At 41.8% G+C, this 8,414-nt stretch overlaps 1 long non-coding RNA gene across 1 annotated transcript in view; it reads left to right on the top strand.

The window, feature by feature from the left end:
• The window catches only part of LOC114030452, a 54,787-nt gene that overhangs the window by 28,953 nt on the left and 17,420 nt on the right, over positions 1–8,414 (top strand). The gene's annotated exons all lie outside the window — the stretch shown is intronic.

Genomic DNA, 8,414 nt, shown 5'->3' on the forward strand with positions numbered 1-8,414 from the left:
CTTCTCTTCTCTTCTCTTCTCTTCTCTTCTCTTCTCTTCTCTTCTCTCCTCTTCCCCCCTCCCCCTCCCTCTCTCTGGCATGGTATAGTGCAAAGGCCTGGATTTGTCTTCTTATTAGCATCAAGAACTCCTTTATGAAGAAACTCCCTTTATCAACTCCCTTTCCTGGACTTTAAAGCCTTAGAGAATTCTCTCAAGCACTTAGAGCAGGGGGTAAAGGTTTGACAATTGACTCTCTAGAAAAAAAAATTGTGTATAAACACACCTACAAGTTTAATCTGCATTATTAACATTTTCTCTATCATTTTTTGAGTCTAGAAAATCAACAAAACAATAAATCAAGTCCTGATTTGTAATGTCTGCCATTCTAAAATGTAAAAGCTCATTGAAAAAATTTAACGAAGACCTCTTGAGACACTGTCCCAGCTTGCCCCTGCACATCCCTGGATGAGAGGTTAAGTGATTTGCCCCAGGATCACAGAAAAGCTACAGCCAGTTGTAGCTTTGCAGACTTCTAAGTAAAATGATTTTTACATGATACTGAGGAGACTCTGGAGGAGAGAGTGAGGCTGATGATTTTTTGAAGCTCTGCCTCACTTAAATCCAATTTATGTGCGAGTCAAGACATCACCCTTGTGATGTCATTGATCTTTGAGAACGAAGGAAGAACAGTAACAACGGCTTCTGCGTGAGGTCTCTGTGTAGAGAGAAGCACCTCCGGAGCAGGTGTGGTGAATTAAGCCTTTGTCATGTGTGCCTCACTACTATGGTGGTCTAAGTTTGAGCTTACTCCTGCAATGGATGCCGTGTGCATTTGTGGGAAGGAGTAAACCAGGGTTTCAGGAGAAGGTTTTGTATTAACCGTCTTTGCTACGTTATCTGAGAGTAGTAGCAGCTGTCCTCTGGGGATACAGCCTATCACTTTGATCAGAAGTTGGGGAATGCTGCCATTTTCTCCTCCTTCCCCTTCCTCCTTCTTTTCTTCTTCCTCTTCCTTCCCTTCTTCTTCTTCCTTCTCCTCCTCTTCCTCCTCTGCCTCCTCCTTTTTTTTCTCCTCCTTCCTCTTCTTCTTCTTCCCTCACTACACACAATATATTTTGGGGATTCTATTTTTAAAAAATTTATTAACTAATATTCTCAAAAAGGTGGGACAATTTATTTTTGTCCTGTGCAGTTTTCATTTGATTTCTTGAAATATAGCTCTGAAAAAACAAGCTTTATAAAAGTCCATTGTGTTTCAAATGGAGCTACTAGACTAAACCTTTAAATCCAAATCACTTTGGCTTTCATTGAATGCCCAATGGTAGCCTCTAGCCCAAGCTTCTCATGGCTAGTTGCTCAGATTTTGATGGTTTAGAATGAGCGTCAATAGCAATTGTTTTTTGTTCTGGCCAGAAACTCTGAGGGTATTCCTTTCCCAGACTGATATTTTGTGGCAATAAATTGGGCCTTCTTTTGTATCAATTCTTATCTAGCCCTTAGTCATTAAATGAGCATTGCCGCAGACAAACTGAGACCTGGGAAAGACCTTAATTTTAAAAGGCCAAGGTCACCCACTGCATGGGTCATAGCCAGTCATCTTGATTTTGTCTTGCTGCTGGTTACTCTGCCTCACTTAAACCCAATTCAGGTCAAGATATTACCCTCATGACGTCTTTGGTCCTTTTCAAGAACATAGGACAAAGGACAATAACCACAACAATACTAATTTGCCCTTGGACTTGTGGAAGGGAGGGAAGGAGGGAGAGAGGCAAGAAAGAGGCCTGTTGCTGTGGAGGGAGGGTATGGGTACTTCATTCGAAGACATGTGGGAGTCACTGAAGGAGAAGCAAGACCAGAAAGAGAAACACCAGAGGAGGAGCTAGCCACCTGAGGGTTTGGCCTAACAGAGAAGAGGAACACAGGGGACGTGGGGCAAATACTTGCGGACTGGACAAGCACATAGAATGGAGAGGACAGGGCATGTGCCACCCGAAAACAGACCGCAGCACTGAATCCACAAAAGACAGAAATGGGGCAGACAGGCTGGAGGGTGGGCAGAATGGGGAAAAGGTCTCCTGTCTTGGAGCTGGAGGTCTCATGCTAAGCCCCCCCACCCAACAGTGTCAGTGTCAGTCTCACTCAGCAGTAGGTTCTTCCGCTTTTATTTGCAGGGTATCTTTTAAGTTTTTTTTTTTTTTTTCAGAAAGGGAGGAGTGGGAAGTTAGGGAGAAGGAGACCACAGAGCCGAGGGCAAGTAGCAGAGAGAGCATAATACTGTACAGTAAAGTTAGCACAGGTAGTTTTTATTTTTTTGTGTTTGTTTTTGTTCTTGGAATGTGGATTTCCTTCAAAATTCTTTTCTTAAAGTTGAATTTACTTAATAGAATTTACACTAAGTGAGAACTGTCTGTATGTGTCAGAGGAAGGAATTGAACCTGCGTTTCCTGCCTTCAAGGACTATTCTCTATCTACTGTACCATTCTGTCTTCCCTTCATTCTCTTTTTCTTTCTCCCCATCTCTCTCTGCCTCTTTGCTCCTATCTGTATCTCTGTGCCTCGGTACTTTTATCTCTAGGTCTCTTTCTTTCTCTAGCTCTCTCTCTCTCGCTCTGCCTCTGTCTCTTTTTATCTCTTAAAAAAACGTTTTTGCAAAGGGATGCTTCAACCAGGCATTACATCATATTTACAGCCAGCGGAGAGTAAGACTATCTGAGGTCTAGCTGTAAAGTTTACTCTACGATCATTCAAGGGAGAGACACAAAATACTATAGATTGTAAGTCGGCGGACACAGGTTCTGCTTCCAGTTCTGCCACTAACCGTCTGCAACATGGGGCAAGTCACTTCAATTCCCTGGGCCTCAATATCTCTTCTTTTCTTTTCTTTTTTCTTTTCTCTCTCTCTCTCTCTCTCTTTTTTTTTTTTTTTTGGCTAGGCAATAGGGTGAAGTGACTTGCCCAGGGTCACACCGCTAGTAAGTGTCAAATGTCTGAGGTCATATTTGAACTCAGGACCTCCTGACTCTCGGGTTGGTGCTTTATCACTGTGCCACCTAACTGCCCCTTCAATATCTCTTAAATAAGGGATAAATGATAACAAAACCGGCCTCAGACACTTCATAGCTGTGTGATCCTGGGCAAATCACTTAACCTTGTTTGCCTCAGTTTTCTCACCTATAAAATGAGCTGGAGAAGGAAATGGCAAACCAATCAAGTATCTTTGCCAAGAAAACCCTAAATGGGGTCACAAAAGGTCAGAGAGGACTGAAACAACTGAACAACAACAATAAATTTCCCACATTAGGATGAGAATTCCTTTAGTGCAGAGGCTATGTGAAGCACTACAAGTATTGATGCTACCCTAGCATGACCTCTGGTTGGAGGGTAGTGTTCTAGTGCATATAGTAGGAGGCTAAGTACAATCTCTCTTAAGAGAGACGGTAGGCAGAAAGATTTGAGCAGGGTACCAGGAGAAGGAAAAGAAGAAAACAGATGCAAAGCAAGGAAGTTGCCCCACAGCTGCATTGACAGTAATTCCTGATGGCAATATGGATAGAATATTTTCCTTCTATAGTGTTGGGGAAGAAAGGCTAAAGATGTCTTTCCAGCTGTGGTTCCCATCCTGAGAAACCACATTCATAGGACTTCAATGTTTCACATTTTTGGCACTGAGATGTAATATCTGTCGTATCCTGAACGTCCTGGGTTCCATTTATAGGCAAAATTACTGAGTCCACTAAAGCCTCCCTTAGGTTGCTACACTATATGGATTCATCAGCAGGGGGGCACCGAGAAAGTGAATTTGCAAAACTATCTTTCTTTTTCTGCTAATGTCCAGTGCCAGGCCGATATGTTAATATGGGAAGATGACACATGAGAACTCACAGATGGTGGGAATGTTTACTGCTTGTTCTCAACGAAGAGATATGAGAAGGTACCTCCTTCTTTGCAAAAGTGTGGAATTATAAGTGTGGAGCACTGTAGCTAATAAACATCCTTTTTTGTGTGATTAGTTTTGCTAAACTGTTTTTTTCTTAATCTTTTATATTCTTTGTTGAAAAAGACAGCACTGGAAGGAGAAACAGGATGGTAAGAGATATATTGGGAAATGGCGATATAAAAATAAAAGATAGCAATAAAATTTTATTTTTAAAAATGAGAGAAGATGATCTTTGTAATCCCTTCTGGGGCAAGCCACTTAACCTTTATGGGACTCAGTTTCCTTATCTATAAAAGGATATGGTTGGACTAGGTGATCTCTGAGATCCCTTCTAGCTTCGTGATTTAACCATCCAAATTCTTTGAATTCAAATCTATGATCCTATAATTCTACGACCATGGCAGAGAACAATGCAAAAGAAATCACAGTGGGAATCACTGACACCCCCTGCTGAGTTGTCAGAACTGAGGAGATGCCACCTGTTGAAGATTCCGAGAGACAATGTCTGCTCAGAGCCCTACCTAGGCAGGGCATGCCAGTAAGCAAATGAGGTGGTCTACATAGGTTTCTGGGGAGTAACTTGCTCATTGGTAGTTCTTATTATTTTCTTTTCTTTGTATAGCATAAAATTTTTCTCCTTAGTTTTTGTGAACTCTGTACTTGCTAAGGGAATTACTGTCAGAGCACCAGGTGGGTTTCTCAGATTTTTGTGAGTGGGTGTAGCAAGGCAGAGAAGTGAAAAGTCCCCCAAAAGGCATACTGGTCCTTTTCGTCACATCAAAGACTCTGACACAGTTGCCAGATTTATATTCATAAAGTACAAGTATGAGCATGTCAAGTCCCTCCTCAAGACGTTTTGGCCTCTCTATTTTATCTGTTGTTGTTTGTCCTTCATTCTGGAAGAGGACCATGACATCAGGGAGGTGATGCCATGACATGCAAGTGAATTGGATTTAAGTGAGGGAGGGCTGTGCAAAGTCACCAGCCTCACTTTCTCCTTTGGAGCTATCTGGGTCCAGTGACAAGATATAGATCTGAATGACTGGAGATGGCCGTGTCTATTTTTATCTGAAAATACATAAAATATATATAAAAAATTCATGAAATACAAATCCCATTTGGCATTTAAAGCTCTTTTTATCCTAACATTCTTTCCAGGATTATACATTACTACTCCTTACCCACTATGTTCCCATCAAGGTAGCTTACCTCCTGTTCACCCCACATACTGAATCTCTCATCATCATGACTTTGTCCTGGCTGTCCCCATGCCTGGGACAGTCTCCTCCACCTCTCCCTTTTAGAATCCCTCGCTCCCTTCAACCCTCATGAAGTCTTTCCTTATCCCCCCAGTTATTACTGCCCTAGCCCCACTCTGAAATTATGCTGCATATAATTTATGTGGACATTATCTGTGTATGTGTTGTTTTCCCTCATCTAGGTGAAAGTAAGATCCCTGAGGACAGAAACTATTTTTTTCCACTTTATTTCTCTAGTAGGCACTTAATAAATGTTTGCTTGCTGCATGAATAAATGGCATAAGGGTCACAAATGCTACAGGGTGGTAATAGGTGGAATGATGAGATTGCCCCCCTAGAGTTTTGTTTTTTTTTTTTTTTTTACTGTTTGAGTTAGAGTGAAGGCTGCAGGATCAGTCTAAGGTGGGGTATGTTTTTTTTTTTTTTCTGTAATAGGCTCATAGGACTTCAGGCTACAAGTAACTACAAGTAACCTTACTGGTTGTCTAGTTCCACCTTTTAGTTTTATAGATACAGAAACTGAAGCTCAGAGACATAAAATGACTTGCTATTAGGCAAAATAGTTTGGATATGAACCTGAGTGCTCTGGCTTAGCTGTGCTGGAGCACTGCTCATCCCGTGCCTGTGTTTGATCTGGACACATCAGTGTCTGACACAGCTGAAAGATATCCGTCAGAATCTCTCTTCTTGAGTCAATCCACTTCATGATGCAAATTTCCTCAACAGTTTAGTTCCTTTTTTGTTTCAAAGCTGGGTAATGCTGTGGAGTGGGGTAATGCTACCACAAATGCAGAAACCCCCAAATGCAAACTAGTCTTTATTACAGGATTCAGAGTCTCAAAGAAATAAAAAAAAAAAAATTCTAAATACAATAGGCTTGTGCCATTAACTGAGCTCTGCTTTGTTTGCTGTCTTGTTCCATCGTCTTTTCTAGTGGTCTTTCTCTTTTCGTTTTCCTTCTACTCTTTCTCTGACCCCCCCTCCCCCCCGCCCCCGAGTCCCGTCCTTTTCTTTCCTCTTACCAAATCGGCAGTATATCTTTGTTATGCTCTTTCCTCTTCCTTTGGCACAGTTTTTAGCTGTGATACTTACATGAGATTTCCATGTGAATTTGTGTGGCTAAAGCATCGTTTCTGGGTTCTGATGACTTGTATTCAAATCTCATCTCTGAGGCTCATTTCTTTCTTTTTTTTGTTTTGGTTAGGCAATGGGGTTAAGTGACTTGCCCAGGGTCGCACAGCTAGTAAGGATTATGTGTCTGAGGCTGGATTTGAACTCAGGTCTTCCTGAATTCAGGGCCGGTGCTCTACCCACTGCACCATCTAGCTGCCCCTCTGAGGCTCATTTTTTGGGTGACCTTGAGCAAATCACCTCTCCTCTCTTTGTCTCAGTTTCCTCATCTGTAAAAGGAGGGGGCTGTGTTAGATGGCCTCTGAGGTTCCTTCAGATCAATGATCTATGAGATTTGAACTCTGAGCATATCTGGTTACAGGAACCAACTTGAGGTCTTTCAGGGGAGGTTGTAGTTGTTGTTTGTCCTTCATTCTCGAAGAGGAACATGAAATTGGGAAGGTGATGTCATGACTTGCAAGTGGATTGGATTTAAGTGAGGCAGAGTGGTGCAAAGTCACCAGCCTCACTTTCTCCTTTGGAGCCCAGTGGCCAGATTCAGATCAGGACTCCTGGAGACTGTCCCCTCGGGGCAGGTTTGGGCAGAGCTGTTGGAGGGATTCCAAGGGGCAAGATTTCTCACTGTGCAGTTTTTGTCACAGTGACCTGCACCTACTGGGTGCTTGTTGAAGTGACACTGAATTGAAAGTTACTCCCTGTCACTCACTTTCCCAAACCGACCCCAGCCCTGGGGCCTCTGAACTCTCTTAACTTCCTCAACTTCATTTATTTTATATCCTTGATGCCTCAAAAAATGAATATTGAAAAGAAATTTTAAAAAAGATGAAATGGCTAGCAATTTAATAATTTAACAAAAATAACTCACTTAAATTTTAGTATACCATTGCTGATGGAAAGAGCATGTCAAATGTCTTCCCAATGGCTTCACTCACTATCCCTGTGACTTCCCAAAGCAAAATACCTTTCCCTGGCCACCACTCCCTCATATATGTCATCTCATACTACTGAAATATAAACTCTTGAGCATGGGGACCATCTTGCTTTTGTGTTTATGCCCCTAGCACTTAACAAAATATTTATTACATTCATAAGCACTTAATAAATATTTTTTAATTTGTCCAACCCATACATTCATTCATTTATTAACTTATCTCAATCAGCACTGAAAGCATCAGGGATGGGAGACACTTTTACCATCAACCTTTGGTGTTGTAAGCTAAGTATGGAGGAGGACTGAGAGGAGGCAGGGCTAGTGAGGCTGTGTGATCCCAGAAAAGTCCCTTAACCTTTCTGAGACCCTGGTAAGTTATCTGTAAAAGGGATATAATAATATTTGTACTGTCAGCATTCTAGTGAGGCAAGTGCTTTGTATGTCTTAAAGCACCATGCAAATGTGAAAATTCTCTCTTAGGTTTATACCCAGTTCTCATGCACATCCACATTTCTTTCTTTCTTTCTTTTTTTCTTTATAAAATCCTTTTATTTTGGCAGTGGGTTTTTTTTTATAGTTTTCAACACTCACTTTTATAAGATTTCGAGTTCTAAATTTTGTCCCCTTATCTCCCCACTCCCTCCCCATGACAGCATGCAATCTGGTGTAGGCTATACGTGCACAATTATATTAAACATATTTCCACATTGCATGTCCACTATATGCCATGCAGGTTACTTTGCATGGAGGATGCATGAGAATGGGCCTGTAAAGGCCATCCTATATAGAATATGCCAGAGTTCCTCTGACAATTTTTAGGGAAACACGTAGCCCAGTGCTGTGTGGCCTTGTTGCTTTGGGATGGTGAAGCAAGCCCTGGTTGGTCTCTCGGTCTTGTATTCAATGATGCCTGAAGGGGGCATGGAGAAGAGCCTGGATCAAAGATCAGACAGGCTTAGCCACTGAGTCAGGAGAAGAAGCTAATTCACGACTCTTCAAGTAGTGTTTACTGGGACATCCTGTAAAGGTTAATCTTCTCCACTGTGGAAGCATGTCAATCACATTCACATGACAGCTAAAGCAGGGGTGTGGCTAGAGGAGCTAGCCTGAGCCTTGGGGGTCCTGCTTTTCTTTCTTTCTTTCTTTCTTTCTTTCTTTCTTTCTTTCTTTCTTT

The sequence above is a fragment of the Vombatus ursinus genome, unplaced genomic scaffold (assembly GCF_900497805.2).
Source record: "Vombatus ursinus unplaced genomic scaffold, bare-nosed wombat genome assembly UNPS02014959.1, whole genome shotgun sequence".
Taxonomy (NCBI): domain Eukaryota; kingdom Metazoa; phylum Chordata; class Mammalia; order Diprotodontia; family Vombatidae; genus Vombatus; species Vombatus ursinus.